The 7,128-nt window shown below is 46.7% G+C and overlaps 1 long non-coding RNA gene across 2 annotated transcripts; it reads left to right on the plus strand.

Annotated features, from left to right (window-relative positions):
* Positions 1 to 645: 645 nt before the first annotated feature.
* On the plus strand, positions 646 to 6,494 carry LOC116965236. 2 transcript variants are annotated; one of them, XR_004409218.2, is made up of 3 exons: positions 646 to 1,011; positions 3,442 to 3,529; positions 4,520 to 6,494. It is a non-coding gene; the product is annotated as an uncharacterized LOC116965236 (long non-coding RNA). The 2 variants fall into 2 exon arrangements; XR_004409219.2 differs by having other exon boundaries at positions 5,619 to 6,494.
* Positions 6,495 to 7,128: the final 634 nt, after the last annotated feature.

Here is a 7,128-nt window from a genome sequence, read left to right on the forward strand (position 1 = left end):
ACGGAGATAAAACTTACATGGCTGACTGCATGGGAAAAAAGGTCAGTTTGAAAATGTATGACCGAAGTCCGACTACTCGGGTTGAAGACCCAGCGACCCTCAAGAGAAAACATGCCCGTTGAAAACTTTTCTCCCCATGGAGAGTTGAGGGGGGGAAGCTCCGATGGAGTCCGGTGGACAGAGGACAGTCAGCTCGCAGCAGCAGTGGCCTCAGGAGGGGACGTGGCATCTCCCCAGCACCCACCCTTGTGTTTGCTCTGTAGGCACCATTGCTGCAGACAGGAATTAATACGGGGAGTCGTGAGGGCTGTAAGACTAATAATTTGACCGCAGAGGAAAGGGATAAAGAAGAGGAACAATAAGAGTTCTTTGCTCAGGGCAGTTTTGTTGACCGCTTATTAAATTACATCTATTGTATGATTTGAAAGAACTCCTCCTCTTATCTTGACAGACATCAGGATCGAAACAGTAATAAAACTCTGTTGACAAGTGCCACAAAGGTGACTTTGTTTTCAGAGCCCCTCTTAAATTTCTGCTCGAGCAGAGAGCAAATAAACCTAATGAAGTTCTCACTGGGCAATTTTAGGAAGAGGAGGAGTGTTGTAAACTCTCTAGTCTTGGCCAACTACTGGAAGACAAAAGAGGTGCTTTGATAGCAGATTATGTGTATATGCTAAGGCTGCAAAAGCCAGAAGTTGAGGCAGAGGGTGATGTACTGATGAAGATGAGTCGGAGATTCAGTCTGCTTAACCAGAGCTGCTGAAAGCCCCTGTTATTTACGCTTCTGGGGACAAACTTCTGACCAGGGCAGGACGCGGGGCCGCGACAGGGGCCTGCCCTGCTGACTTCTCTGCGCCGGGTCTCTAGGGGCTGTCCGAGGCTTGCAGCGGGGGACGCGGGAGCAACCAGCTGGCAGTAAAGAGAAACGGCACCGTCCGAACTCTCTCTACCGCTGATGACAAAAGGCATTGCAATATCACTAAAAAATGTAATCTTCGTGGATATTTTGGGGTAAGTGCTAGCAGAATTTCATGGGATCACGTGTAGGGGTCCTCTTTTCCTCCTGCTTCACTCCACTTGCCTCAGCCGACCTGCTGTCCCTGGGGAGGGAAGGGGCAATGGGCTTACCCCCGAAGCCTGGGGGGCTCACCCCGCTTGCAGCAGCCTGTGGTGCAGGAAAACCACAGGTAGGACCCAGCAGGGATTCCTCCCCGACCTGCTGTCCTGGCATTGGTGCCATGTGGGCAAAAGCTCACCTCTGCTCAGGAGGAGGCTGGGGAGAAGTGCCGCTGGTGTGCCCTCATCCTTCCCCACCAGCGGAGCAGAGAAGCTTGCAGGGGCAGGAATACAGCAAACCGAAGCAGGCAGCGTGGCCACACGTGTTGCAGATATTGGAAATGGAATCTGAAAATGTGGGGGTTGCTGAAGGGGGGGGGGGGGTGCTGTACATTTAAAATCATAGTATCATCATGCCAATAAACTGCTAGTTGCTGCCTGTCACGGAGGTGAGTAAAGAGAGCGGAATGAGGATCGCCGCATCCTGACACTGTCTATATAAACACTTTTCTATATATCTGTGTGGAATCACTGGATAGTTTATCACATTTTTTGACTCAGTACAAGACATTTTATAATGAGACTAGCAGGTGCCCCTACAAGAGCAAAGCCTCCTAGCTGGCAGAACATAATTAATACATAAAAAATAGTCAGGTTCTCTCTCTGGCAGCTTATGAGTATTCCAGTCATTGCAATGTCATATACTTTATGACAGCTCTGAGCTGAAGGAATAATAATAAAAACAAAAATCTATATTCAAGAATTTAATTCTAAGCATTTAGAGATTATAAACTCTAAGAGTGAGATTTTCTGCTGCCTTGGACCTTGTGCAGTGTCTGTGGAAAGTGCGTCTCAATCTCTGCCCGTGCAGCACAACAGCGTTTGCTACCAGAGCAGGGAAGTGCCAACCCCCAAAAAGGGGCCTGATTCCATTTTCAAATGAATCAGTGTAAGTGCAAAGGAGCATCTAGAAAATTGATAGAGACGGGTCAGGGGAAGACCAGAAGGACCTAATTCTGCAGCTTTATGCGACACGATGGGATGCCGCCGGCAAAAGAGCCTGCCATCAGGCTCCGGGAGCGGCTCATCAGTATTCTGCTCCTGGCAATGATCTAAACACCAGCAGATTTCCTAGTTCAGTGACTTCCCGAACCGCTGCTGGAAGGCTCCCAGGAGAAACCCCGGCCTGACCTTGTGCAATCTCTTTTTGCCAGGGAAAATGGTCTGTCAGTCGCCTGTTCTTACAGCGCATCGGTGACAGGCCAGGGATCAAGGATCGCACCCACAGGGGTCTGTTGTGAGTCAGCAGATAAGAATGGCTTAAATTTAACTTTTATTTATGTCTTAAACATTGAATGATCTTTTTTTTTTTTTTTTTTTTTTTTTTTTTTTTCCCCTTATGTTCTTGGAACAGCAATTTGGCGGGGGGTTTGGAGCAGGCATGGAGAATCCCATCTCTTCCCTTCCCTTGGCTCTGTACTAGGCATCTGACCTCTTGCCCCTGCAAACCCTGGTTTTTGGTGGTGTGTTTTGGTGCTGATTGTTTAGGCTATGTGCACCTAAAAGTCTCTTGCACACGCAGTGGGAGGCCATGGTCAGCTCCTTGCTACAGATCCTCTCGACAGGTCGGTGACTTCGGCGTGCCCCCCCAGCCAGCAGTTCCTGGCTTAGTAGGTAGAGATATAAATTGTTTACAGCCCAGCACACCAAAGAGGGTTTGCAGGTTTTGGAAACTTCATTAGGTGCCGTGGCTCCTGGGTGCCTCTGAGAAATGGGGCTCCTTGGACACAGAGAGCATCGCTCAACGCTACCGAGGGCCGGCATTCCCAGCTGCTGGCAGCGATCGTGTCGCCTTAGCCAAATCAGCAGATAAATTAATCCAGCTGATTGATAGCTGGCACCGGGTGGAGGGGCAAAATGCTGCAGTCCTGCTGCGCAACCACCCAGTGCCACAAGCACGCAGGTGCCATGGGCACAGACTTCTTTTTTTCTTCTACATTTATTCTTAATACTGCTTTTAGATATCAACCGATTGCATCTGAACCGTGTGCCGGGATATAACGGTGCTTCTTTCCCTTGTGAAGGCCAGTCCTCTCCAGGGGGCACCTATTTAACCTCTCTCCTCCAGCTTAAAATACAACATCTGGGCAGGATTTGAGCAAATGTAAATCCTGTATTTCCATGCGTGTGCCTTGCACATCAGCTGGCCCATGTGCAGCTAGAAGTACTGGTGAAGAGTGGCTATATTCCCAATTTTTCCTGAAATGGTCACTATCCTTGTCACCGTAAGGTGTGTGGGGAGAGGAGAGTCCATGCTACGTATTATCCAAGACTGTTCTTTGGGTTGCATCTCATATCCACAATAATTCTCTGAATTTCTTACAGATTTTTTTTTTTTCAAGCACTCTGAAGTCATATATCCCTTTTATAGAGAAGAAAGCCGCAGCCCAGGAAACATTGCTCAGCCGTGGAGGTGAGAAAGAAGACCCCAGGGTCTGCTGCCCATTTCCTCTGTATTTGCACAAGAAAGGGCAACACCTAAAGGAATGATCCCAATGCAAAGAGAGTGTTAATAGCTGGGGTTTGTTATGGCTGGATGTGTTCTTCCAAATTAAAGCAAGCCCAGGCTTGTGGTCCATCAGCATTAAACTTGAGGAGATGCCTATTACACTAAATGGGATTGCTTGAAATGATCGGGAATTTTCAGATGCAACGCTTTAGGAAATGAGTGCATTGAACTCATGATATGTGATTCCCTGTGCAAATGTTTTGAGATAAGAGCTAGCTCTTACCCTCGTAAGCGCTCTGAGTTATGTATTTATTTATTAACCACAAACCACCAGTGAAACAAGGCAAGATTTTGCTGCTTTATTTGTGGGTAGGTAATAAGTACATAGATACATTTGTAGTCCTCTGGATGTATATTAAGATTCATTAACTATCTTGAAGTTCACCAATTTAATGCCATATCATCCAGGAATAGCCTTTCATTAAATAAGTTTCAAGATTTTACAGCCTTCCTACTTGTGGAATTTTTTTAAAGGGCATGAAAAAAAGATAGCTGTCTTCTCTAGCATCACCCTAGAGAATTGACCTTCCTGCTAAGAGAGCAATCTTTTAGTAGGAAATGTTTGGGCACATTTTTACTGCCCTTCAAGTTGATTTTGCTGAGCACATCCACACACTCTCAAAGCAAGAACAGATTGTTGCGATTAACCTTATGATGAAACTTGATATTAACATATGTATAAGTAGTGTATAAATGATTAACAGATGTTATAAGTATGTAGTCATTATGCAGCCTGGAGTATGTGCATATTCTAGGTGAGTAAGTGCTTTTGAAGGGGAGGGATCATGAAATGCCGGCAACCCTTCATCACCTTTTTGGCCTTATTTGAGCCCTCCAGGCTATTAGTCATTTAACACCGCTTGATGATATGCTGAGTCTTTCTATCCTGTGTAGTATAGACAGCGTGGTGGGAGCAACGCTTGTCTGTTTGGACTGGTTTGGACGGAGAAGGAGGTAAAGGGAGCGAGAGCCGCAAGTGTGCGAGTGCAGTTCTGCGCCGTTCCTCGCCCCACGCCCGGGACGCCGCTCTCCGGCCTCCTGTCACCCACCAAACGCTGCCTCCTGCCCGTTTTGTGAGCAGCACCCGTTCCTGCCGCCGGGAACCGTGCCCGCTGCCCACAGAGCTTGCCAGCAGGGAGAGCGGGAGGAGATGGGGTCCCCAGGCGTAAGGCAAAAAAAAAAAAAGACCATTTTGATGTACAAGGTAACGACCCCCGCTGAGACTCCAGCAAGTCTGGAGCCGTGCTTCAAGGGGGAAGGTTTAAAGCAGTGTGGTGGTATTAAAGAATGTTTAGTTGAGACAAAAACACCCATTGCTTGGTGCTCTGTATAGGTGAAAATTGCAAGTCTGGCCGGAGTTATGGGAATATGTGCGTTAAAGTTAGTTTATTTGCTTCCTTCATGTTTGTGTGGACTCTTCCCCAGCACTAGTTTCTCTCTGTTTTGGACTTGTGTTTGTACCATGGTAATTTTCTGGGAAATGAATTTTCTCTGCTGGAAGCGAAGTTTCTTGTTCCTGTACTATTTCCCCGCTGAGGCAGCAATACCTTTTTCTGCAGAAAGCGCTTGAGGAGCACAAACCGTGTGTTTGGGTATCAAGGCGGTCGGCATATTGAATTAAGACCACAAGACACTGATTTTCTTGACCTCTGGTGTGACTCTTCCCCCTGCACCGTCCCATTTCCCCATCCACAAAATGGAAATACAGTATGTTTGGGCTCTGCCTGCACTCACTGCTGATGGAGGTCCCGCAAGGTCTTGCGGTTGGCCTGGGGATGCAGCTGGGTGGTGATGGGCACTGCTCCCCCTTGCCCGCGCTCCTGCGCTTCTGCCCAGGGGGTTGTCTTACCCCGAGATCTGCAGGGGCAGCTTGAATAAGTACACAGGTATGCTCCTATGTAGTCTCAAGGACTACGGTAGTGCCAGTTGCTGTAGAAATGCTGGGTTTAACCAGATTGTTACGAGTAACTGATGTTCTTTCCTCTGTGTTTAGGATGGAATTGCTGCCCTGGATGGTCACAGGGACCCCGGTCCTGGTATTTATTTTGAAACTATCCTCACTGGTTTTTGTGAATTTTATAACTCAACATATGTTGCCTGGCCCAGAAGAACTGGATTTATCAAGGCCTTTGCTTCATCATCCAATACATGCTAGTCTGTTGGTTTGCACCTGCTTGCAATTTATCAAAGTCTCTTTTAAATGAAGGGGCAGGTGTGAAAGGCAGAAGCTATTTCGCACCTCTGGGATAATCGGAGGTGTCAGACACTTAACGATAACGTATACTTCCCGTTGCTCAGTGCGATTTTCAGCGCAAGCTAACAGTGCGAGGGCAATTTTCTGGAATGAGTTGAAAACGTATGAAGTTGCTCAGTGCTTTTTTTCAGTCTGAGCAGCAAGTCCAATGGCTGGACACGAATTGGGTACGAGGACTTAAGAGCATTGCTACCCCATATTCTTGTATTTCCCACAATCCAGGTCAGTAATGTTTATGCTTGCCCATCCCTCAGTCTGTGATTCCGCTGGGCATGTTCCTGGTGGAGGTGGGTGGGCCAGCATGGGGGCCTGGGAGCATTGCCTGAAGCTCACAGCTGGGCTACTGAATGCTGTGCCCTTTATAGTAAGAGGAAAGGGTGGAAATCCAGCAGTCTTCCATAATCAGAAATCTTGTAAAACCAGAAATGCACCTTTGAAGTTCACAGAATCGTAGAAAACCAGGTCGAAAGGGACCTCAAGGATCACCTGGTCCAACCTTTCTTGCACCCTGTCCAGCCAAATCTTAGAAGTGCCCGATATTGGGGAACCCACCACTTCCCTGGGGAGGTTATTCCAGTGGCTGATTGTTCCCATTGTAAAAAACTTTCCTCTTGTGTCCAGTCGGAATCCCCCCTGGAGTAACTTGTACCCATTATCCCTCATCTTTTCCATGTGACTCCTTGTAAAGAGGGAGTCTCCATCTTCTTTGAAGCCACCTTTTAAATACTGTGACGTGGTGATAAGGTCTCCCCTAAGACTTCTCAAGGCTGAACAAATTCAGTTCTCTCAGCCTTTCCTCATATGGCAGGTTTCCAACTTCCTTGATCATCTTTGTGATGAAATTCAGAAATTCTAGTTATTAGTTTGCTAAACATTTAATTTATATATCTGTTTATTTTGCATATATGCACTGTAGATTAAAAAATAATGGAAGCTACCAAGTCCAATATGAGAAGTGAAGAAATTCAACATTAAGGTTGATGGAACAATTATAGTTTGGTTTCCTTATTTGTGTATATTAGGTTGCAGTTACGTAATTAAAGATTTCATTGTGTGTGTTGTGTCCTGGCTGAGTGCTCAGAAGGAACAGACGCCCATAAGTGAGTGTGAATTTGCTAGAATTTGTGGTGTATGTACTCGAATACATGACTCTACACCTCAGCAGCTGAAGCATCACAGCAGTATGTCAACCCCCGTGCAAGCGATACTTGCTGTATTTACTGACTTTTCTTTGACAATGACTATTGTT

This window comes from Tyto alba, unplaced genomic scaffold (assembly GCF_018691265.1).
Source record: "Tyto alba isolate M040663 unplaced genomic scaffold, T.alba_DEE_v4.0 Super-Scaffold_23, whole genome shotgun sequence".
NCBI classification, from domain to species: domain Eukaryota; kingdom Metazoa; phylum Chordata; class Aves; order Strigiformes; family Tytonidae; genus Tyto; species Tyto alba.